The sequence below is a fragment of the Microtus pennsylvanicus genome, chromosome X (assembly GCF_037038515.1).
Source record: "Microtus pennsylvanicus isolate mMicPen1 chromosome X, mMicPen1.hap1, whole genome shotgun sequence".
Lineage (NCBI taxonomy): Eukaryota > Metazoa > Chordata > Mammalia > Rodentia > Cricetidae > Microtus > Microtus pennsylvanicus.
In genome coordinates this window covers 8,611,077-8,636,018 of record NC_134601.1, presented here as the reverse complement: position 1 = coordinate 8,636,018, position 24,942 = coordinate 8,611,077, and the positions used below count along the sequence as shown (strand labels likewise).

At 37.6% G+C, this 24,942-nt stretch overlaps 1 protein-coding gene across 2 annotated transcripts in view; it reads right to left on the bottom strand.

Moving 5' to 3' along the window:
• Positions 1–24,942, bottom strand: part of LOC142841536 (melanoma-associated antigen 1-like) — a 537,355-nt gene that overhangs the window by 54,919 nt on the left and 457,494 nt on the right. The gene's annotated exons all lie outside the window — the stretch shown is intronic.

Here is a 24,942-nt window from a genome sequence, read left to right as displayed (position 1 = left end):
GATGAAACCACTTGTTTGAGGTTTACATTCCCAAGGGCAAGATTTCCTCTTCTAAGGATGCTTTATGTCTGACACCTGTTCCTGATAATATACTTTTCTTAAATATTGCTGATGTGACTAAAAGAAGCTTTCATACTGTGCCAACCAATGACACATGACCTTCTGATTTGTTCTTTGTTTGAATACTATATAATGAAAACATGAATTTAGTAAAATTGCAGCAGATTCCAACCACTTTATTGTGTGTTGTGTCTGTCATTCACCAAACTTGTGCCTTCCTGTTACCAGGACCCTGCTTCTCCCATGGTCTGAGTGGCTCCCCTGAGCCGGTCCATGGCATTACTCTAAACCCGAGTTAATGGATGTGTGTGTGTGTCTTTATTGTTTAATATGGCATAAGTAGTTGGGAACATTTTATCATATGCTGTGGGAGAAGAATGGCTGCTTGAATGTGTTATACTCCCATCCAGACACAACCTGTAGCTTTCCTGGGTGCTGGCCAATAGAGCTTGACTATCAAAGGGAAGAAAGAGTATGCTAACATGGAGACGAGGGTCCTTTTTGCTGCCAAGAGGGTCCACCTGTTGTTTGAAGCATGTGTCTGCACTTAACTCTTGTTTATGCCTTTAGGCAACAAGACAGAAGGTAAAGACAGTTAGATTGCTGTCTGCCCTGATACCACTGCTCAGCTTCATGGACAAGAAAAGACCTGCTATCTCGAACTCATTGTAAACTGGCTCCAGAAAGGTATGTCTTTAGTCCTGATTCCCACTGGGCCACCTTTTCTTCGTCTACACAAGTGGTCTTACCCTCCTTAGTGTCTGAATGGAGACATTGCTAAGAAAGAGCACTGTTCCATTCAGGAACAATGAAGAATCAGCTGATGTGGTGAGGACCTGGATTCCTTCCAGAATTTCATAGACCATCTGTTGAACATAGGTACTATTTAGCTGTGCACAGCTCCTTTATGAAATCATTTCACAGCACCATCAGACTATCCTCATCCTACTCATAATATCAGAACATACTAACATTAATTAACAGTCTCTGTATAGTCCTGTATTGACAATCTATCTTTTCATTCTAATCAGGTTGCAACATCACAACTTTGGCTGTTGTGACTTATTGTGATATTTACAACATCACCTCACATAAAGGTCAGTAGTATTTTGGGGATTATAATATAATTACATGTTCCTCCCTTCCTTTTCCTCCATTTGGTTTTCTTAATTATACTATTCCTAGACTTGAGAAGCTCAAAATAATGAATTCTATCTTCGTAGCAAACATTACATGTAGAGACTCTATAAGGAGGGACAAGAAAAACCATGCAATTTTACGCAACATGCAAACAAAACACTTGTGTGCCATTTATTTATCAATTTTGTGTTAAAAATATGGCTTTATGTAAAAAAGAAGCTTTTTGAGAAAGCATTTCTAAGCCATTGGTATACAAAGCCAAATTAGGCTGAACAAAAAGAAAGTATGGTTGATTTACTCTACTGAGCCCTACATTCTAATGGAAAAATAACTCAATAGTAATGTAATAAGCTTTATTGTGAGTGAAATAACTTATCTAGTTGATAAATAAAATGAAGAAGATCAGATCTGACCTCCTTCTCCTGGAATCCACTTCCTCTAACAATGTAGGGAAGCTATCCTGGCCTGGTGCTGATGGGACTGAGTGGGTAAGTCTGGCTTCCTTAGGGATTTTGTATTAGAAAACTCAGTTCATGAACCAGAACCAAGGCCACACACATCTTCCAAGGCAGCCTCCTGGGGTAATAAAGGTGATTTTTTTTACTTTATATCCCATATATTTGTTCTCTTCATTTTTCCTGAAATTAATAGAGAAGAAAGATGTCCCTTTAGCAATCTTAGGAAACAACTTTGCATGTGATCACAAAAGACCAAAGGTTTTCATGGGCTTCACGGTTTGATGTGTCCAGTTAATTAACAGATGCACTGGCCACTGAAATATGAGGGGAAGGCTACTGAGAAGCTTCTGGAAAAGAGTTCTTCATTCTTAATGACAGAATGCTCTCAAGTTTTGTGTGGTGCCTTGTGAAACTACTATGCTTACAGCCAAAATGAGGGAATAGCATTATCCTAAAGATGGTCAAATGGATAGATGAAAAGTAGTAGTGTAAAACACTATCATAATCAATTCCTTAGCCACTAATCTTCTGTACTTTCTGCAGTATGCAATAATAACTGTCTTTAAGCCAGTTTGAATTGGGCCTTCTATTTCATCAACTGTAAATTTCAAAAACCTGGTGAATACGCAGTTACTATTTATACTTTCATGAGGAGAAATGATAGTAAACACACATACACATAGATTACATAATTTTTGACATCGATGCACACACACTCTGAGGAGGGCAAAAAAAGGGATGGAAAGGTTGCTTTAGCTCCAGTAGTTGGGGAAGGACGGCTTGACTTGAAACCTATCTAATAAAGGAAGCATCATTGTGAAAAAACAAAGAAGAAATTATCCAAATAGAGATAACAACAACTAAAAAGACCCAATGGGAGAACTGTATCCACATGTTCAAAAAGAGAAACCAATGTGGCTAGAACAAAGTGAAGGTCAAGAAGAGCAGTACGTAATGTCAGCATAGTGGGTAATGACCAGATCACAGAAAGTCTTACCAGATATAAGGAAAAGAATGGATACTCTCCTTTCTAATAATGGGAACAGTTCCAAAGGCTTTAAGAATTAGAGTAGTCTCAAAGAAAAACATATAGGCATCCTCCTGAATATTAACCTTCATCAGGCGATGAAAGGAGACAGAGACAGAGACCCACATTGGAGCACCGGACAGAAATCTCAAGGTCCAAATTAGGAGCAGAAGGAGAGAGAGCACGAGCAAGGAACTCAGGACCACAAGGGGTGAACCCACACACTGAGACAATGGGGATGTTCTATTGGGAACTCACCAAGGCCAGCTGGCCCGGGTCTGAAAAAGCATGGGATAAAACCGGACTCGCTGAACATAGCAGACAATGAGGACTACTGAGAACTCAAGAACAATGGCAATGGGTTTTTGATTTTACTGCACGTACTGGCTTTGTGGGAGCCTAGGCAGTTTAGATGCTCACCTTACTAGACCTGGATGGAGGTGGGGGTTCCTTGGACTTCCCACAGGGCAGGGAACCCTGATTGCTCTTTAGGCTGACAAGGGAGGGGGACTTGGTTGGGGGAGGGGGAGGGAAATAGGAGGCGATGGCGGGGAAGAGACAGAAATATTTAATAAATAAATAAATTAAGAAAAAGAATTAGAGTAGTATATCTGATTGAAAATATTCTAAAGCATTGTGATGGCAAACTTTGTGATAGCAAACTATTCATGATCTAGCAAAGGACTGTTCAAATATCGCTGACATGTTATCTCTGGGTGTCTCTTTCAGGCTAGTTCCTAAAGAGAGTGGGGTATGAACTGAAGACTGAGTAAAAATTATAAAGCATCATCAGTAGTTCTTTGAGAGTCAGAATGGAACAAAAAGGTAGAAAAAGAGTGAATTTCCTTTTTTCTTGAATTGGAAGATTTGTCTTCCTTGGTCCTTGGACATTAGAACTATAGTTTCTCAAATCTGTGGACTCAAAGTTACTGTGAGCTCATCAGCTTGCTTTGTTCTTGGGCATTTTAGCAACTGGCTTTCCCAGTTCTCTAATTTGTAAAATGACAGCTTTGTGGGACCTGTTGGCCTCTATAATCATGTAAGCCAGTTTTCATAATAAATCTCTGGATTGACTGATTGATTGTGTGTGTCCTCTGGTTAGTTCTGTTTCTCTGGATAACCCCATGAATGAACGAACACTCTATTGTAGCTCTTGCCATAGCTCTAGTAAAGACTACAAACTCTTTAGTGTTGGGGGAGCTGCTTGTTCATTTTCCAGCCACACAGACTCCAGAAAATAATCACACAGAAACTATATTTTTAAAATCATTGCTTGGCCGGTCACTTAAGTGTATTGCTAGCTAGCTCTTACATCTTTGGTTAACCCATTTCTATTAATCTGTGTATCACCACATGGCTGTTGGTTACCGGGTAATGTTTCATCTGATATCTGGCATCTCTCACCATCAGGACTACATGACTTCTCTTTGACTCTGCCTACTCTCCGGCAGCCTGGCTATATTCTGTTAATCCATTGGCTGAAAGCAGCTTTTTTTATTCATTAACCAATAAAAGCAACACATTTACAGAAGGACTCCCCACACCATTTCCACTTTTCTGTTTAAATAAAAGGGATGGTTTTAACTTTAACACAGAAAAATTACATATAACAAAATAGGTACCAAGCAAGAATTACAGTTACAATATTTATATCTACTTTTTCTAAGGAAAATTATAATCTTAACTATTTATTCTTAAACTCCATCAAAGACTCCAGAAGGATATAATATTGCCTAAGTTAACAGGAAGTGCATTGTAAGCAATTTCCAAAACTTTAGAAATGAGTTCTAGAGTTCTCTCTCTTTGGACAGTCACCAAAAGTTCTTCTGTATCATTGGCACACCCATCTTCAGCCTGCAGGCCCATAGTATCTGGCAGACTTTTCCATGAAGCAGGAAATTTCAAAGACAGTTCTACCTATATTGGCAGTTTGTCAGTCACTTTCTTCTCTGTCCTGTAGAATGTCTGGCAGTCTCTTTCATGAAACAGGAATTCCCCAAAACTCTCTCACCTTCTTTAGACAGCTTCAGCAGTTATTTTTCTGTGGATGTTGCAAGTCCAGTTCATACAGCATAATATCAAGCAGTCTAGGCAAGAGCAGTTTCTTGCCCAAATGGCTAGCAAACTCCATAAGGAGCCTCTTCAATGCCCATCATCCTTTTGAAGTATATTGGTGCTGCCAGGAGCAGTTGTGTCTCGTTGTCATGAAAAGTCCTAAGTTCTTAAAACATTTTAAATGCCATATTCTGGAAGTCTTTGAAAGGTGTGAAGAATATCTGTCAATCTGAAATATATTTGTGTACATCTAGAAAACTTAACTAACATGACTAGAAGCTTGACTATTATATATGACTCAATTAACTTTTATTTCTTAATTATACAGTAGATTTTAAAATCAGCTGTACAAACACAATACATTAATTAAGAGCATAAATATATATAACAAAATTTATCTTAAATCTGTATCAATAAACCAAGATCAATACCAATGCAAAGTTTCCATCTCTGTAGCATATCCCCTTTTAACTGTAAATAAACATTTATAAACAATATTTGGAAATTTGGGCATAGTTCTCACCAAACTGCTTTGTGATTTTGGGGGGCAAAGTAATTTTGGGGGGTATTCATGGTGATCTTTTGGGATGTTTTGGTCCATCAAACCACATTAGTCTGGAATTAATTCACAGGTTTTCATCCTCTGTGGAAACAAAAGCAGAACCTCTTTTCCAAAGCAACAAATCCTTAGACCCAAATTTTAGAATCAAGATACCTTTAAAATATATAGGTTGGTTTATCTCAGCAGCCCATACAATGAAATGTCTCTCTGTACTTAACTCCTTCCGTCAAAAAATTCAAAGAAAACACAATAATATACATAATCCAGACTCTCTGTGTATATCCCATCTTTATGTGGCTTATTTTTCTTTGTCTGTCTCTTTAAAGACTTTGCTTTATTTTTTAAAAAATTACTTTTTTATAACTCTCTATGCTCTTTTTCTTCTCTCTCCCAAGCATATCTATCTACATCTTTAAAAACACATTGTGATCCATTTAGAGGTATTTTTAATATCTGAATCTGTTTTTATTGTGTATCTGTAATCATTTTCTGACCAGAAGTGCCTTTTTTATGTTAAGTGGGCATGGCTAGGGCCAGCATGGCCCTGCCTGCTTGCTCTGCCCAGTCCAACATGGCAGAAGCATGTTTGCTGCCTATGAGAGCCATACACATTGCCCCATTTTTAGGCACACAACGGGTCTATTTTGACATTAAACAAGTTATCAAGTTATAGTACTCTGCTCACAAACCCCATTTAAATGGTTGGTCTTTGGAAAGAGCCAGAGTTTGTCCTGGCAGTATGGCCCAGGATGTCACCATTTTGAAACCACATGTTTTTTTTCTCCTACCACTGAATCAGGAAGACCTCTCTTAAAGAAGCTACAGCATGCCTCCAGCAGCCAGCAAAATGCTGGCTACCAAGAAGCCATGCTTTATTCAATTCTTTTGTGTCTAGAATTACTTTCTAAGCTTTCTCAGGTTCTACATGGATATAATCAATGACATTCTGTTGACAGAGATTTCTGTCCACCCTGTCCCACAATAAACACACAGAAACTATATTATTTGCAATACTGTTAGGCTAATAGCTTAAGAATATTTCTGGCTAACTCTTATATTTTAAATTAACCCATTTCTATTAATCCATGTGTTGCTACATGGCTGTGGCTTACCAAGTAAAGTTCTGGCACATTTGTCACTGGTGGTAGCTACATAGCATCTTGCGACTCTGTCTTCTTTCTCACAGCAATCAGTTTACATTCCACCCATCCCCACCCCCAGCTGAGCTCTACTCTGCCCTATCACTGGCCAAGCCAGCTTCTTTATTCATTAACCAATAAAAGCAACACATATACAGAACTTTCCATACCAGTTTAGTTCACAGGTTATATCCTCACTGAAGCCATTCTCAAGTACCTCATCTCCAGCAACTACTCAGCCCTCTGAAGTCCTCTGCAAAGTCATATATCATTGTTTGGCCATGTAGTATTTATGTTTCCCAATTTATAAACATTTTCTATCTCCAAAAGGATAATATGTCCTTAATATTTAAATACCTATATTGCATGCCTCATATATACCTACCTCTAAGAAGAAAATAATCTGTATTTGTTTCTGATTATGTCAATGGACATACTATAAGAAAAATTATATATGTATATTTGTTAGTGATAAGACCAAGGACCTAATTTCTTTGCTGAAACTACTTCATAGTCAAGTAATAGACACATTTTTTCTATATTTAAAAATATCTTTGTGATACCAAAATTAACACATAAGCTATTTCACATACAAATGAATATACTTGAAGCAAAACAACAGAATGTGAATTCTGTGTATGAGCTGTGAAAATGTTTTATTAAAGAAAACTGTACAAGTTGCCATGGAAATTGTTCTAATTCAAGACTTTCTGGGTACACCATTATTTTATTTCTGAAATCTCCTAAAATTCAAGACATGAAGCCTCATAGCAACTACCAATTTTGTTACACAAGGTAATAGATTTGTTCTGGATCTTCCTAATGCTTTGAAAAGGTGAAAGAATAAACAGTACAATATCTCTATTTTATTACAGTTAGAATATAAATGTACAAATAGGTTCTATTGCGTCCAAGAAGTGGAAATGCAGTGTAGGGTAAAAACACTCTGTCTTCTGTGTACTTTTATTGTGCATGGCATTCTTTAAATAGTCTATAAGTAACTGGAGTAATATATTAAAGCTCATAAGCTGAACATGTAGTGAATAAAATGAAAATGTAGTGAATAAAATGGAAAATACTAAGTACCCAAAAGAAGAAATTAAGAGCCTTTATGATCTTTTCTAAGAGAGAGGTTATAATGAGCAATAGGCCTTTCTTACTGTTTGGGGAGTCTAAAATGTAATGATACAAAAGTCTGGAAAGAATAAAAGCACATCACTGTTGACATACCAAGACACATGAAAATGATTTAAAAATGGAAACACAAGAAATTAGCCATGCTGAACCATGATCTAATCCAAGCAACTCAGAAAATCGAATGCGGGTGAAAATCCCCTTACTGTAAACTATATGCAGATTGTATGTGGATATGGAATGTGGGAATCTTATAATCCTGAAGTTTAGTCTCTAGTAAACATAAGCCATGTACGAATTTTCTTTATGAGTGTCAAATTTCAGAGATCTTCAATCACCATATTGGTAAGTAAATAGCATAGAAAAATGGTTGAAGGAAGGACTCTGGAGCCAGATTCCTTCTTTTGAATCCAAATTCTTTCACTTATTAGTTATGTGTCCTTGGGAAAATTACCTGGTAACCCTGCACCTAAATGTTATACCTTTAAAATGAGGATGTTGGGAACTGAGGAGATGACTCAGTGGGTCATCTTACTTACCCCAAAATTGTGATGACTAGAATTAAATTCCTCAAACCCACATAAAAGTCAAAGTTGCATAGTAGCTGCCCATATTCCCATTATTCGAGAGGCAGAGATAGGGGAACTCTGGAGCTAGCTGGCTAGCCAAGCCAGAGTCATTGAGGAGGCTTTCCCTTCAATAAAAAAGTGGAGAATTATGGAGAAAGATATATGATGCCAATTTGGGACGCAGGCACACATACATACATACATATACATACATATATACACATACACATATATGTGTATATATATATATACTCGGATATAGCTCACAGGTAGAGTTCTTGCCTTGTAAGTCACTCACACACACACACACACACACACACACAACACACACAACACTGCACTGCACATACATGCTCCAAACTAGGAGCATTAAAAAATAACCTAATGGGTTAAAGTGTGGTTCAATGATACAGTGTTGGTGTTTACGTTTCAATACCTAACACTCTGAAAAACAAATTTAAATATCAGGCTATTGCTCATAAATAGTGTTCTTGCCTTGTAAATGACACACACATATTACAATGTATGCACATATATTGGTGTGTGTATATATAGAGAGATAGAGAGAGATACACATATATAATTAATGTCTTTATCATTGTGCATCAGTGTGTAGAAATATCTGAACTTTTAGGAGCACATTTTAGATTCAAATCACAGCAATCATTTGTATACAAGAACTTTTTTTCTGTGTGTTATGTGTGAGTGATTTATATTTTTTTTTTAGAATATTGCCCAGTATAAAGCATTCTACATGACTACAAAGAAAATGTGGACTTTCCTAGGTATATAAAAAATGGGAGTCTTTATAAATTTCTTTATAATCCATCAGGTAAAAAATGTTTGCTCATCAGTAGACCTGGGCCCATATATGAGAAACTCTTAAAGACCTGTGGTCTAATCTACAAAGTTACAAATGAGGAGTCTAAGGATCCGGGTAGATAAGGGATTCCTCCCTCCACCTCCGTTTCTCTCTCACTCTCTCCCATTCACTTGCTCGCTCTCATTAAATCACAAGACTAATATCCATTATACATTCCAATGTCCTGTTTTTAGTAGTCAAATAAGCTACAAGTATTAAAGGAACAACCCTAAGGCAATTTTATTTCTTGCACTAACACTTTAAAAGATATTGCTCTAATTACTGACTCAAATGAAAGTTTAATTGTAATTGTGATTTCCCATATCAGAAAGTCTGCCTCTTTTTAGCTTTATACTTTAAATGTTAAATTATTATTAATTTATCCATCACATGAATTAGCATTAAAACCTAGTTTTAAGGCAATGAAGTGTAAAACTAGAAATTGCTTCTTAATTTGTCAATTAAAGAAAAATAAAAATAAGTGAAGACCATGGCCTTGCCATTTTTCAAACATATTTCTGAAAATAAGGGTTGCAAAACAATGTGGTATTTTCCGTACCTTCAGGGAGTCTTTAGAGCATTCATCTACTGTAATGAAAGGCAGAAATTGTATTTCTTTTAAAATTACCAACTTTTCCAATTCACATTTAATTTTTACATTTATCATAAATAAGAAATGGGGAGTTAACATTTTTAAAGATGAAATATTCAAGAACTAATTCATCAGTTCAAGTGTATTTTGGAATTCCATCTAACAATATCTGGTTGCAATAAAGCAACTATCAGTGCTTCCCAGAAAAACCACAATTGAGCAAATAATACATTTACTCCTATAACTTTAGTTTATCTCAATATTTGACATGACAGTGATGAATAATTAATTGTAATTCACCAGATAGCAATGGGGCAGTATTAATAAGTATTAGCATTCTGAAGAACTAACCAGAAAAAAACAGTTAATGCATCGCAACACATTATGTAAATCTTAGGTTCAGTGTATCAGAACTTAAATACCCTCAGGCTATGGAATCAAAGACCCATAGCTCAAAAGCAAAGAAACAGCAGCTGAGAATCCTAAGTTAAGTCTTAGAAACAAGTCTACTTGGATCCCTGGCAGCTGCTTGTTTGCATTTGATCTTCATTAAAAATATTCCCACAAAAATTGGTTAATTCCAAAGATTTCTCTGTAGCAAATCATAATCTAGAGTGGGTTTCACTGAGAAAATGATCCATCCATGAATATTAACATTTGTGGTCATTAATTCGTACCAGCTCTTCAGGCTGAAATAAGTGTAATCTGGGAGAACTTCCATATTATGGAATTTTTCAACTACTTATACACACAGTTTTTTCTATATATTCTTAAATTTATCTTGAACTACAACTATGTAGTCATTCCCATGGTCTTTTAAAGGTAATTATACCAACTAATGTAGTCTTGGAAAACTAAGGTACTAGTTAGGCAAATCAAGAAAATATATCTTTAAAATTATGACTGCATAGCAGTGGAAAACACATTGACCTTCTCAGTGACTCCAGAGTTTACCACAATATATCCTTCTCAACTTTCCAGAACAGGTAAGACAATCATACAATGACCATTCAAACAGTAATTCTCCTGGATTTAGCACCAATTCTGGCACAGGGATTTCCTTGAAGGCCACCTCAGCTGTCTGTAATCCTTTGTGAACATGTTGCATGGTGCTCAGTAAATTGAGACCAAACACTTCACTTATATTATCAAGGCCTACCACGTAAATCTGCAACTTATTGCTATTTCTCTGCTTCCTTTGCCTGTTTACTTAACAAGCTACTCATTTGTCAGTTCAGTAGGTTGTATCTAGGAGCAATGGTGTACAGGACTGTTCTATGTCGGTTCCATTAAGGGGAAAGTGTAAAGCTGATTAGCCTTGATGTATAGCTGGCTTTTTCATAATAGAGGACCCACCACTCATATGGCCTATCATCCTTCCCTGATTGTTTGGGTATCCTGAGGGATAAGCAAACTGGAGAGTTCATACTATATTGATTTTCCTTTGGCTACTCATGCAATACAGTGCCACAGCAATGCGTTGTGAAAAAAATATGCCTCATATTCTAAGAGACTGGATCTTTTGATGGACCTCACTGCCAGCCAGAGTTAATAATACACTCTGAGGTTGCTTAAGTAAGACTGTTTTACTACTTGATACTCAGCCTGTTTGTTTAACCTGTCTTTAAGAGAACAATGTAGCAACCGAACTTACTTTCTTTGAATTTCCCATGTGATCGATTTTTACAACTAAGCTATTGTATAGTTGTAATCTTCTGTCACTCTCTACTTGAGAGGAATCTATATGCATTATTCCAATCATTTTCTGTGACTGCATGTGTGTTATGCCAATCATTTGCTAGAAACATGAAATAGTCTAAAAGCAGCCTTATAAAATGACTATCTACCATAAGCACTAAAAGCAACATTCAGAGGCTACTTGATAGCATGTGCTTGTTATCTGGGTCAGCTGAGGTCAAGTGCACTCAGTATCCTACACCTTATAAAATTCTGTTAAAGATTTCTATAAAGTACCTCCCATTCCTTCCCCCATATGATTTCTTTTTTTTTTTTTTTGCTTTTGTTCTTTTGCTGTTCAATAAAGGAGAGGGCAATGCCCCTTGTTTAGGACACACATGCACAAAGACACAGGTACTGACAGATTCAGAAGACAGCATTCAGGAAGGCACAAATTCAGACTCATGCAACAGACAGACGGGGACCATGGCAAACAAAGAGCAAAGTAGAGTATTAAATTCAAATCTGGGCTAGCACATGGTAAAGTGACACCAAGGGGGAATGCTTGGTTTCCTGTCCTTAATGTGATGCCAATGCATCATTGGTGACTCAGAATTTACCATTACTGTAATCGAGCTGATGAGAATTGCCTGAATCTCCCTAGGGCAATAGAGTTTTGGTTTTGTTGTTTTATTTTTTACCAGCCAAATCTGTCAGGCAACTTGTGATTTAAGAAAATAGTGGTAAACATGTCAGGCTCTGGTGTGAGAGGTCCTTCTGTCTATGTGTTGCTTTCCTTGGTTAATAAAAAATTGCTTTGAGCCTATGGCAGGGCAGAAATAAACAAGGCAGGGAAAGCTAGGCTGTATGCTGGGAGAAAGAAGGCTGGAGTCATAGAGAAACCATGGAGGTACTGGAGACAGCTGCTGGGAACTTTACACTGTAAGCCACAGCCACATGATCAATAGAAATGGGTTAAATTAATATAAGAGTTATCCAGTAAGATGAAAGACCCCAGCTTAGCTGCTGTAATGCCATTTTGCAAAGCCTTCACACAAACAAATGTAAGTTTAAGGTAAAGTCAGTACTCCTAGGTGGTCAAACAGGATATCAGACACCAGGCCTAGGAGGGGAACGGACAGTTCTGGGAAAAACTACATGTGCCCTAGATAGAGCCAAGTCAGATATTATCATATCTTCATGTCCCCGAGGAGCTTGTCCCCAAGTGAACCCATCGCCCCATCCGAACTGACCAATGGGATTCCTGTAACCATGGTTCTACTTCTGTATGCCTGCTCTGCCCGCCTGTTTCCATATAAAAGACCCCCTGCCCAGCCTAAGGGCGTGCAAGTCTTCCAAAGAGACTCTGACACCCGTAGGTACCTGTGCATCGCTCAATAAATAACCTCTTGCCCTTGCAGCAAGTGGTCTCGACAGTTCCTTGGGTTAGGGGGTCTCCTCCTGAGGGAAGGACCACTCTAAGGGTCTTTCAAAGAAGCTAGAGCAAATGGGCCAAGCCATGATTTAAATTAATACAGTTTTTGTGTGATTATTTCAGGTCTAAGCTAGCCAGGTGGCCAGAAACCAACAAGTGACGCCCTCCTCCAACAAGGCTCCAGAACCAAACAACCTGAGTTTATGCTCCATTTGCCATGCTTTAAAACTCTTTCCTCCAAAGCACATGTTCACAGTCAAATGTACTGGATCCACATTGAGGGCTGATGAAAACACAAGGGTTGTTATCAAAGGGAGAGATCTGCTTCCTGTCTTGCCCCTTTGCCCTTCTGTTACTAGTGAACTGTCTGAGATCCCATGTCTCTACCAAGACAGAAATCACAGGTAGATAAGGACCTTTTCAAATGGGCAGCTTTAGTAGTACAGCATTTGGCATAAGTGAGCAGAGTAAACAGGTAATCTGTGGCGGCAGCAGGTGGGACTCTGTAATGTTGCTGTATTGCAGCACTTAGGCCTCAAAGTGAGACCCGTAGATCTACACTTGTGTCAGCTCAGTTATCTAGGTATGTACCAGCTATTGTCATTTAGGCTGAGCCCTTGGCAATAATCAGTGTTAAGGATAATAGGCATAGGTCGTCTGAGATTTCTAGAGAATTAACAGCTCCCTGGAGCTATCCCAGAAACCAAGAACTGCTGTAATTTTTCTCTAGTTCTTTATATCTTCTATCCTTCTATGCTGATAGACCACCAGAGGTGGCCCCATTAGTTCAAGCTGGAAATGAACATAGAATTATCTACAGTTCACGGGGACTTGTGATAAGAAAACATCAATTAAAAACTGAACCACCTGTAGCTGTGGCTTCAACTTCAGAAGCTGAAGTAAGCAGCTGTATTCACTGTGTAGTTTGCTCAAGGAACCTGAGGAGTCTTCAAAATAGGCAGTGTTGTCATACAGGTAGTTTACTGGCCATCTGGCTGACAGCCTTTAACTGGGGTAGCAAAGGAGATCTAATAGCTTTCAATTATGAAGTCAAATTGCCTCATCCCCCAATGTTTTTGCTTATTTACAGGAAAATGAACATTAGAAGGAATAGTTAAAATGCGATCTTAAAGGACTTATCATTTACATTAGCATCAAATTTTAGCAAGTTTTTAGTAATGCTTAAATGCCTACCCAGTGCCACAGGTAGCAGTGGGATCCCTTCATCTATTTCACTTCCACCTTGCACTTTATGATGATTCTGCTTGATGCTGGAAACTTGATCTGGGACATCTTGGTTTCCAGAACTATGAGACCATAAGTTTCTATTGACTATCAACCACTTTTCATTGTGTCAAGATATTTCATTTTATCACACAAAACAGTTTAAGACACCAACTCTCTAACTTGCAAGTTGTGTGATTTGGGGCAAGGTACATATAAACTTTCTAAATATTGATTTCCTCATATTATCCAATATTGACTAAGCTTCCATGATCAACAGTACAGAAAGTTTGCTTGATAAAGAACAATCCGATTAATGTCATGAGATGAACTATACATATTTACTGATTATTTTATACTAGAAACTACAGATAATACAGAATGTTAAAATATAAATCTTTCCCCACCAAACTACCTAGATAGAAGTACTGAACTGAAGGACATGAGTTCAAAGAATCATATACTTTTCAATAACTAATTTAATTTGTAGTCAGAATGTGAACACATCTTGTGTGTCTTCTCTATTTAATCTGCAATATTACAACAGAATAATAGCTGTTCCCTGATGCATGGAGAGCGGGCCCTTGTTCCATCCCAGCCACCCGGCTAACTTACACCCGAAATAACCACACAGAAATGGTATTAATTAAATCACTGCCTGGCCTGTTATCTTTAGCCTCTTATTGGCTAACTCTCACATCACATCTTGATTTAACCCATTTCTATTAATCTGTATATCACCACAAGGTCGTGGCTTATCTGGAAAGATTCAGCATGTCTGACCTGGTGGCTCCATGGAAGTTCTCTTTCTCTGTTTTCTCTCTCCCAGAATTCAGTTCTGTCTTCTCTGCCTACCTAAGTTCTGCCCTATCAACTAGGCCAAGGCAGTTTCTTTATTCATTATCCAATGAAAGCAACACACAAACAGAAGGAACTCCTACACCAGTTCCCTGTCTCATAAACACACCCACCATCCCATATTTAGAGGGAAAAAATACTTTACTACTCAATATATTAAAATGGTATGCAATTCCGGAAATGAATTAACTCTCCCATATTAAAAGTGAAAAACTAACAATGTCAGATACCAATACTATCATGATAACCATAAATTACACAACATAGTTTGTAAGTTTTGTGTCTTCTGTTTAGAAAATATGTTCTCATTAAGAAATTAATAATATACAAAATATTTTCAAATACTAGTCTAGATTAGTTTACGTTGCTGTGATAAAATACCACGAACAAAAGCAACTTGGGGAACAAAGAGTTTATTTGGCTTATGTGTTCTAATCATAGTCAATCATTAGGGAAGCCAATGTAAGAACTGAAGGCTGGGACATGGAGGCAGACACTGAAGCAGAGGACATGGAGGGACATTGCTTTCTGTCTTGCTTCCCATCACTTACTCACCTTGCTTTTTAATACAACACAAGATCTTGTTCTCAGAGGTAGCACCGCAAACAGTGGCTGAGCCCTCTTATATCAATCATTAATCAAGGAAATGCCCCACACCCTTGCCTACAAACAATCTAATGGATACAATTGTTCAATTGAGTGTCTTCTTCCAAGATGACTCTAGCTTGTGTCAAGTTTTTTTTTAATAAAGCAAAATAAAAAAAAATAGTACAAAAAACTAACTATATAACCAAGACTACGATTAAAGATGTGGGACTTTATTCCAGCACTCATGAAACAGAGGCAGGCGGTATAATGTGTTCTATATCTTCTGTACTTTTCCAAAATAATTACAAATAGACTTTAAATCATTCCAAATCATAAATAATGGCGTGTCAATATTTATTAATATCAAATGAAAATAGTGAGATAAACTTTTAATCAAACTCGTGGAGCGTGTTTAAATAGCTGATCTCAAAATGTAGGTGCCATAAAGTACATGAGATTGGCTTCGTGGTTCAGAAAGGAAACACTTGGAAAACTACACTCCAAAGCAGCTGCAGCTGATATCAAACAGGACCTCACCACAGCTGCAAAGTGTCATCATAGCCATTAACAAGCCGTGAAGAAAAACAACAACAAACAACCAAGCAGTACTTACACAGGTCAGACTCTACAAATTGTAATGGTACTGCCTTTCTATTTAATTTATTTCTGTAACACATAGCTTGGTGTTGTGTAATAACAGTATGGATAATATTTATATTCAGGTCATTGGCAATTGACTTCAGCAAATCAAAATGAGTAACCTAAAAAATAATTGCCAATCGCCTGAAGGCAATGAGCAAGATGAAAAGTAGCACAAAACTGAACAGAGGAACCAAGCCCAGGGGAAAAAGGCAGAAAACAAAGCCACTTTTAAAAAATAAATCCTCAGAATGATTCAAGAGAATGCTGTTTCCACGAAAGAATAGAATGGGTTACCATGAGAAAAGATGAACTTGTAAAATAGTTTATAGATAGTATAATATATAATACAACTATAAATATAGTTGCCATGTTACAAAAATATTATCTAAGTAGCAAAAGAGACACAGCTGGAAATCAAAAAAGAAATTCAGAGGATCTCATTAAGGTATAACTTTAGAATGTTTTGCAAGAAATGAGAAGAAAATTCCTAGAGAAACATTAGTGAACTATAGTGAACTATGAGCAGTCAATATCTGTTTAATACAAACTCTACATGATGGACATAAAAAGTTGTAACCTCTGCTGTAATCAAGGCTTCACCTTCACAACTTTACATAATGGTTTATCGGGGCCTCTTGGCCTCTTAGATTTGTCATTCAGGAACTCCTCTGCCACATGCTACCTGTCCTCATCAGCTCTCTGAAACCAGAGGAAGAACCCACAGCACTTTCATTCTTGCATCCTTTGTTCCCCTAAAGTCAATGCCACAAGGATTGTACTGCTAGCCTGTAATAGACTCTCATCCTGTTGAACCACATTAGCAGGAGCTTCCTAAGTTAGAGCTTAGCTGTCATGTGAAGACATAGACCATCACCACAATAAATCAAAGTGTATAGATCAATACTGTACAGCTGTATTAGTTGTAAGGGCTTCCATAACAAAATGCTGCTGCTGATATATCTGAAGCAGTAACATTTTACTTACCCACAGTTTTAGAGAGTAGATGTCTGTGTCTCATGTTAAAGGGTTTGGTTTCTTTTAAGAATTTGTCCTTGGCTCGCCTGACATCTTTCTTCTTTTTCTTTTCTAAGACTGACCTAAAACTTTCTTTTTGCCTCCTCCCTCATCTTCCTAATGTTTCAGATTGCAGGTGTGTATCACTACACCTTAGTTAGGATGCCCCCTTTACCTGGCCCTTCAATGTACATTGTGCTCAAAATGTGTTCTTTTTGTGTGTTCATATGTTCAGTGTCTCCCTGTGCATACTTATTGTTTCTTTTAAGAATACTGGTCACATTGGATATAGGCCCATCTAATGGTCTCATTCTAACATAATTACATCTTTAAAGTCTTTATTTTCAAATAAAGCAACATTCAAAAGCACTATAGTTAAGGGCTTTAAAACGTGAATTGGTGAGACACAATTTATATCATAACAATATTCTCTCCTATTATCTTGTGGATAAAAGGAAGATAATTCAGAATACTTGAGCATCTCATGTCTTACACAATTCTCTCCAGTACAAACAATGCTAATGGCAACTAATCCTACAAGAAACCCTATAGCCAATAGATGAATGTGTGAGCCTGATTAGATTGAGTATCTTTTATCTATTAAGGGCCTGTCTTCTTATTTAAATTAATTATGGCCATAGCTAGTTATAACATAACTTGAATGTGTCCTACAAAAGTTCGCTTTTCTTGGAGCTTGGTTGGTTCCCAATGGAATGGTTTGGAACTGGTGTGGCCTTTATGCAGTACAGCGTAATGAAAGATAATTAAGACATTTGGGTCTCTCCTTCAGTGAAAGAATTGATGCTATGCTCCTGAGATGATATAAATCTTTCAGAAATGAGTTAGATTCTATGAGAATAGTTTATTATAAAAAAAAACAAGTCAGATTCCTGCTTGGTATCTTGATTCTTGTCCTATGTGACCTTTCATTTTGCTTGCACCCCCACTACAATGCTATGCATGTTGTTGAAAAAAAATTCCCAGAAAGCCTTCACCAGAGCCAAGCAAATACCATCAGCATGTCCTTGGACCTCTTTTCTGTATAGTGTCCAGTTTGCAGTTATTTGATATAGTGACAGAAAACAGACTAGTATATTTAATTCTACTGCATATGTGTACATGGGTGTTTTGTATGTTATCTCTTTCCACCATTCTAATTCTGAAATAGACATTCATTCTGGATCTGGACTACTGAAACATACAACTACCACTATCAGATTTGGGGGGAAGTTAGTAAAATTAAAGAACCATTGTTGATCTGAGATAGACTGTGTAGAAGTTCAATAATCCATGGCATGGGATTGTTAAATCATTCTGGAATTTTCTTTGGAGGAAGAGACTATATAATCATGGATTTAATCAACTGTTCCCTTAAATGGAATCAGTTGGTTCCAAATAGTAAACTGTGTATAAGATTTGGTAGAGAGAAATGATGAGAGTGTTGCAAAAATATTTTAATTGAAAGGGGAAGATCAAATTTGTGTTTTTAGAACTCTGGATATTATGCTTCGACACACAGAACAGTTGTTTTGGCAGCACTAATCTGAAAGAGACTTATAGACATTGAGTACAGTGCTGTGGGACAATGGTCTGTATTCTGTCAATTATATTTTAAATAAATGCTGATTGGCCAGTAGCCAGACAGGAAGTATAGGCAGGACAACCAGACAGGAAGTAGAGGCAGGTTAATGAGAACAGGAGAATGCTGGGAAAAAAGAACCCCATTCCTATGCAGTCCTGACCCAGCCACAGAAGAAGCAAGATGTGACTGCCTGGCTGGAAAAGGTACAGAGCCACGTGGCTAGCATAGAAAAGAATAATGGGCTAATATAAGTTATAAGAGCTAATACGAAGCCTGAGCTAATGGGCCAATCAGATTATAAGTAATGTAGACCTCTGTGTGATTTCTTTGGGACTTAACGATTATGGGAACCAGGCAGAACAGAAACCCCAACAACAGTACAGTGATTTGTACAAATATATTTTAAGTGATTATTATGTTTTGTATTTAAAGCATGAGGAATAATATGTTTTCTATATGCAAAAATAATTATCTTGAAACAATTTAGATAAAATATTAGTTTGTTAGCTACTGTGGCTCCGACATTTTTTTAAATAATTAAGCCACTATGATGGTTGACATTTGTTTCAAATAAGAAACAGCTGGAAAGATGCCCAGAATTTTTTTCAGACTTTCACTCCATGACTAGAAGTCTTTGGGGGGGGGGGGGGTTCCCTCTTCACTTTTGTATCATGTTAAGATGTTGGCCTTAAGTTTTGGCATCTGTGGCAACCTAGACAAGAACAAGCTACATAGGAGGCAGTACCATGCTGAAAAGCACTCTGCCCTTCTTTAAACAAAAATGTTTTTCAAGGGACCAGAAGTTAAAAGCAAAAGTGGTTTTCTGAGTTGAGGAAATTTCCCAACAGGTATTGTGAATTGGCTTTTACATAAAGGTATTTGTTGGAAAGGCAATCAAAAATAGACGAGAAGGTCAGCCAATAGCAGGAGACTTGCCCTCGAAGCTTCCTCTCTTACAGGTATAATAGTGCATATAGGGAACAGTAGGGAGGGGAAGATTTGGGCTAAAATGAAAAACTTTGCAGAGAATCAAGTCCTGGAAAGAGAGTTACCAAGTAAAGCCACACTGGAAGGCAGATTGAAATTGGGGCCACAATCTGACCTGCTCTTGGGGACTGGTAGCAGTGGAAGGGGGTTACTTTAAATGGAAAGTTAAGAGCAAATTGCTGACCTTTTCCTATGTCCTAGTACAAAGACCAGAATCTGACAAGCCTGTCTGGATGTTCAGTTAAATCATACACAGTAGTACTTTATGAATTTTCTTGACTGCCTTTCTGGCCCCTGTTAATTTGCATGCCTTAAAATGTGACTTTTTAGGTCCTCCCATCAGAAAGTGACATTTGATTCTTCAACCTTGAATAAGAATTGACCTTGTAAATTGTTTTAGTCACTCGAGTGTGGAGAAGTGATGGTGTTCCAGCTCCATCTGTAGGCATTATGAAAACTCGTTCATTTCTAAATCCTCTGGGAAGTCATGAGGATAAGCCTAAGCCAGCACAAAACATGTGGGAAAAAAAGCTCAGCTGTCCCAGATAAGAACAGCTAACGTCAACCTAGAGACAGATAACATTCTTTTACTCTCTCTCTCTCTTTTTTCTCTCTCTCCTTCCCTCCCCCGTGTGTGTGTGTGTGTGTGTGTGTGTGTGTGTGTGTGTGTGTGTGTTAGAGATATGTACAGTGAGAGTCTCCTGATTCACAGGGTAAAGGCAGCGGCCCAGGTCAGTTAAGATCACAAAATGTTCTCCTCAATCTCCATACCTGCTTGCAGCAATAAATGGTTACTTAATGACGGTAAGTTCTAAGGTAAATTCATAACAATTAATAAGTGATACCGAGTTTTTCAATTATGTGGGGTGCTGCCAAGAAAAAAATCTGAATTATGTGACAATCCACTGTCGCATAGTCTAGTTTAATTCTGAAGTTTCATTGTGAGAGTTCATGTGGATGATATATATAAAAGGGTATTAAGTTCCCACTGCGACTGTTCTAAATATGTGTTTCCCTTTATATCCAATATTTATTTTATAAAGTTGAATACTCTAGTAATAAGTGTACTTAGTACATTTTCAATTGCCATATCTTCCAGTTGAATTTGTTCATTGAAAATTATGTAACAACTATGTCTCTTTTTAGAGTTTTTTGTCTCTAAATCTGTCTGATATAAGAATAGCTATTTCTGCTCAGTTCTGATTTGTTTGCATAATATCGTTTTGTATCCATCCCTTTCTGTCCATGTGTATCTTTATTGCCACAGTTAAATTATTGCAGGCCATAAACAATTAACCACTTCATCCACAGTAAGAAGGTCTGAACTAAGTGGAGAACATTATGCGAAGTGAACTAATTCACACAAAATGTAGTTATCATGTTTCTCTCTTTTAGGTGGAAGTTAAGGGCTAACCAAGTCTTCCTCAGTGTAAAAAGTGATGACTTCAAAATCTGTAGGGAAATCAGTGAAGACTGGGTTTCATTGGTACACAGTGCATTCATGTATTGAAATGTCATGCTGAATTCTAATAACATGTACATTTAAGGCATGATAATAAAGGCTAAAATTACTATGAAACATTATCTGTAGGGCATGAAAGCAAGTAGTAACTAGAAAACTAATGGCAAAGTCTGAAATATTACGGGGCAATGGTTAGCATGGATGCAGCGACCTCTAGTGCACTGGACTGAAAGGGCTGCTGTTTGAGGACAGTTTAGAAAATGGAAAATTTATCTAATGAATCTGCCTCAGGAGATCTTCATGCGGCACTTTGCAAATTTCTCTTGGACACTCCCAGCTGTGTGAGATAAAGTACAAGTTAAATATGAGTTGAAGAAACAACTGGCCAGTTTACAAGCAAAATTTAGAGATGATAAAAAAGATCCAAAGCTTCATAAGTTGCAAAATAAGGGGATGACCCCAGCTAAGACTTCTAGCAATAATGGAGAGGGTGCCTGAACTGGCCTTTCCCTGTAATCAGGTTGGGGACTACCATAATTGTCACCATAGGCTCTTCATCCAGCAACTGATGGAAACAGATACAGAGATCCGCAGCCAAGCACTGGGCCGACCTCCGAGACTCCAGTTGAAGAGAGAAAGGAGAAATTATATGAGTGGGGGAGGGTGTAAAGATCATGATGGGGAAACCCACAGAAACAGCTGACCAGAGCTAGTGGGACCTCGTGGACACTGGACTGACAGCTAGGGAGCCTGCATGGGACCGAACTAGGCCTTTTTCATGTGGGTGACAGTTGTGTGGCTTAGTCTGTTTGTTTGGTCCCTGGCAGTGTAACCAGGATTTATCCCTAGTGCATGAGCTGGCTTTTTGGAGTCTATTCCCTATGCAGGGATATCTTGCTCAGCCCAGATACAATGGGGAGGGCATTGGTCCTGCTTCGACTTGATATGTCAGGCTTTATTGACTCCACATGGGAGGCCTTACCATTTCTGCGGAGTGTATGTGGGGTGAAGGGAAGGTGGGGAAAGCAGAAGATGGGAAGAGAGGATGAACTGTGATTAGTATGTAAAATGAATAAAAAAATTAATAAAGTATTTAAAAAGAAGATAGCTATAAATTAAAAGCATCAAATTAAAGTAAAATAACTCAAAATAAAAAAGGTGCTAGAGAGATGGTTTATCAGTTAAGAGCCGTGGCTGCTTCTGCAAAATGGTGGCTCACAACAGTCTGTAATTTGAGTTACAGAGGATCTGACACCATCTTCTGACATCCTTGGGCTCCTGACATACATACATATATATATATATATATAGTGCATAGGCATATGTGCAGACAAAAACTCTAATTATAAGACATTGTGATAATGTCTCAAAGTGAATTAAGGTAGTAGGTAGACAAAAGAATTTCCAATAAACTTACTGGTGCTGGACCTAAATCAACAGAAATGGCGGACATAAACATAATGGTAACTTCAAAACCTTAAAATGGTTGTGATTGAAGATTCTGTCCAGTGAAGACTCATATTCATAAAGCTCATGAAAATTTATTATATTGGTAAAAGTGTTTCCTAGACACTATACTTAGACCAAAGAGAAGAAAGGAATTCTAAAGCAAAAGCACATCTGGGTTCTCAACTTTGTATGAGCAGAATGCAGGCTGAGAAACATGCTTTAGAAATGGCCAAAGACAATGGGGAGAAATGTCTTTGATGTTCTCAGATGGCAAAGCCAAGGTTCAAGAATGAACAACAGTGCCCCTTACAGTGATTAGAACTATACTGCAATCATGGTCCATCTGTCCCTCACAATCTTCATTTTAAATTATTAATGACCACTGACTGTTATCTGACTTGCATTCTTCTTTTTGAATGTTTTTGTGGTTGTCTACTCCCATTCATTCTTGTTTGTCCACCATATGAAGAACCAATGAGGTTCTTGGGAATGAAACAAGGCATTCTGCATGTGGAACAACAGACAGGCAAGATCCACTCGAAAAGGGAGAGAGAACAGTGGCAGATTGTAATGATAGCACCCTTTATGAACTCCCTATATTTATACCTGTTGCTATGTGACCTTCCAGGCAGGCCAGTTCCATCCTATTGACCTTAAGACGTCTTAAAAATGCCTCCTGTCCATGTTAGAATTCTGTCAACCCTGGAGAACAAGTCTAAGCTAGCATCAATAAGGAATCCTGATTATCATTGAAGCAAGCTCCCAAAGTTTGGAGTTTTCCTGTCTCAGCAAAGCTTCTCTTGGTGCCCAAGATTCTGAGGAGTATGTAGTTATAATTCTTTAGGAGACTAGTGCTTGGAACTACACCTACAACTCCCATGTTGTAGGAAATGGTAGAGGGAGAAGTACAAGCCCAAATATGCTGTAAAATTTGTTCTATAGGAGTAAGAGCAAGATAAAACTAATTCATGGTATTTGTCAGAAAATGTTACTGTTTTTAAGGTCCTGAGTCCTTGGCTTCATTCCATGAGAAGACAGGTGACATGGACTGAAATCAAATCAGAGACTCTGGAGAGGCCTTGAGCTTAGAGTAGCTGACAGAAACTTTGGAAGGAACTTATGGTCCAGGACTAAGTGCTGGCATGACCCAGGCACCTCTAATGGAAGTGGCAGATGGAGATTCTTGTGCTATGAAGCCTTAGCAGAGTAGAGAAACTGAGAAATTGAGGAAAGGTGTCAACAGAAGTAAAGAAAGTCAGCACTGTTCCTCAGGGTGGAATGAAACCTTTGTTTTAAGGTGAACGGCTACTTTAAGATATGGTCAAAATGTCTCTTTTTTTGATATACACCAAATGTTTGACTGTTTCAGGGTAAAAAAAAATGATGCTTCTTCCAACCATTTTGTGATCAAAATATTCCAGCTTCCCTAAAAACTTAAACATCCACTTTCAGAAAACTAGTAAAAGAATAAAAAGAAAAATGCCCTAACTATTGCCAAATACACACACACAGGCACACAAATGCTCTCTCTCTTACACACACACACACACACCATACACGCACACACACACCATACACGCACACACATACATACACATACCAGCTTCAGAAAAAAAAGTAGAGAACAAATGAATGAAATAAAACAAGGAACAAATACTGATGTTTGAGATAGGAAACAAACCAAGGCACATAGATGATTCATAGGCAAGGCTAAAACAGATATGGGTATATTAAGAGGGTTACAGAGGACGTGGATGCTCATATTTCATTAGGAAACAGGTATTTGAAGGTGCTTAACATTACTTGTGGAGAGTAATCTGATAGTAGTAAAGAGAATGGACAGGAGCAGTGAGGGATAGACAAAGGCTGATGAGATGAGTTGGCCTCTGAGCTCCGCCCATGTTCTACTCTGTGTAATCAACAATTGTAAAAAACAAAACCTGGATGATCAGAACCCACAAAGGAATGAAAAAGAACCAACACTTGACACAATTAACAGAAGATACTTTCTCCATTTTTATTTTAAAAACTTCACCTCGAAAGTTACAATACAAATGTATATAAATAAATACATATATATCAATATAATTATATTAGAATAAAAGTGACACTTCAAACTTTTAAATAATTGTAGATAAAAGAAATCCATTGACATGTAGTCAGCCCTAAAAACTAACATACAAGTAGCATTATACAGAGTAAACAGGTTGTATTTAGGGATATCTATGTATATATGTATATATATGCAAATTATAGCAATTAATAAACAAAGAGGTCATGACTTTGAAGGAGAAGGACAATGGAATATGAAAGGGTTTGGAGGGAGGAAGGGAACAATTCAACAATTTATTATAATTGCAAAACAGAAAATTAAAAAGAAGTCATACACTCTGACAAATGCAGAAAGGAAAAACTGACAAAAATCC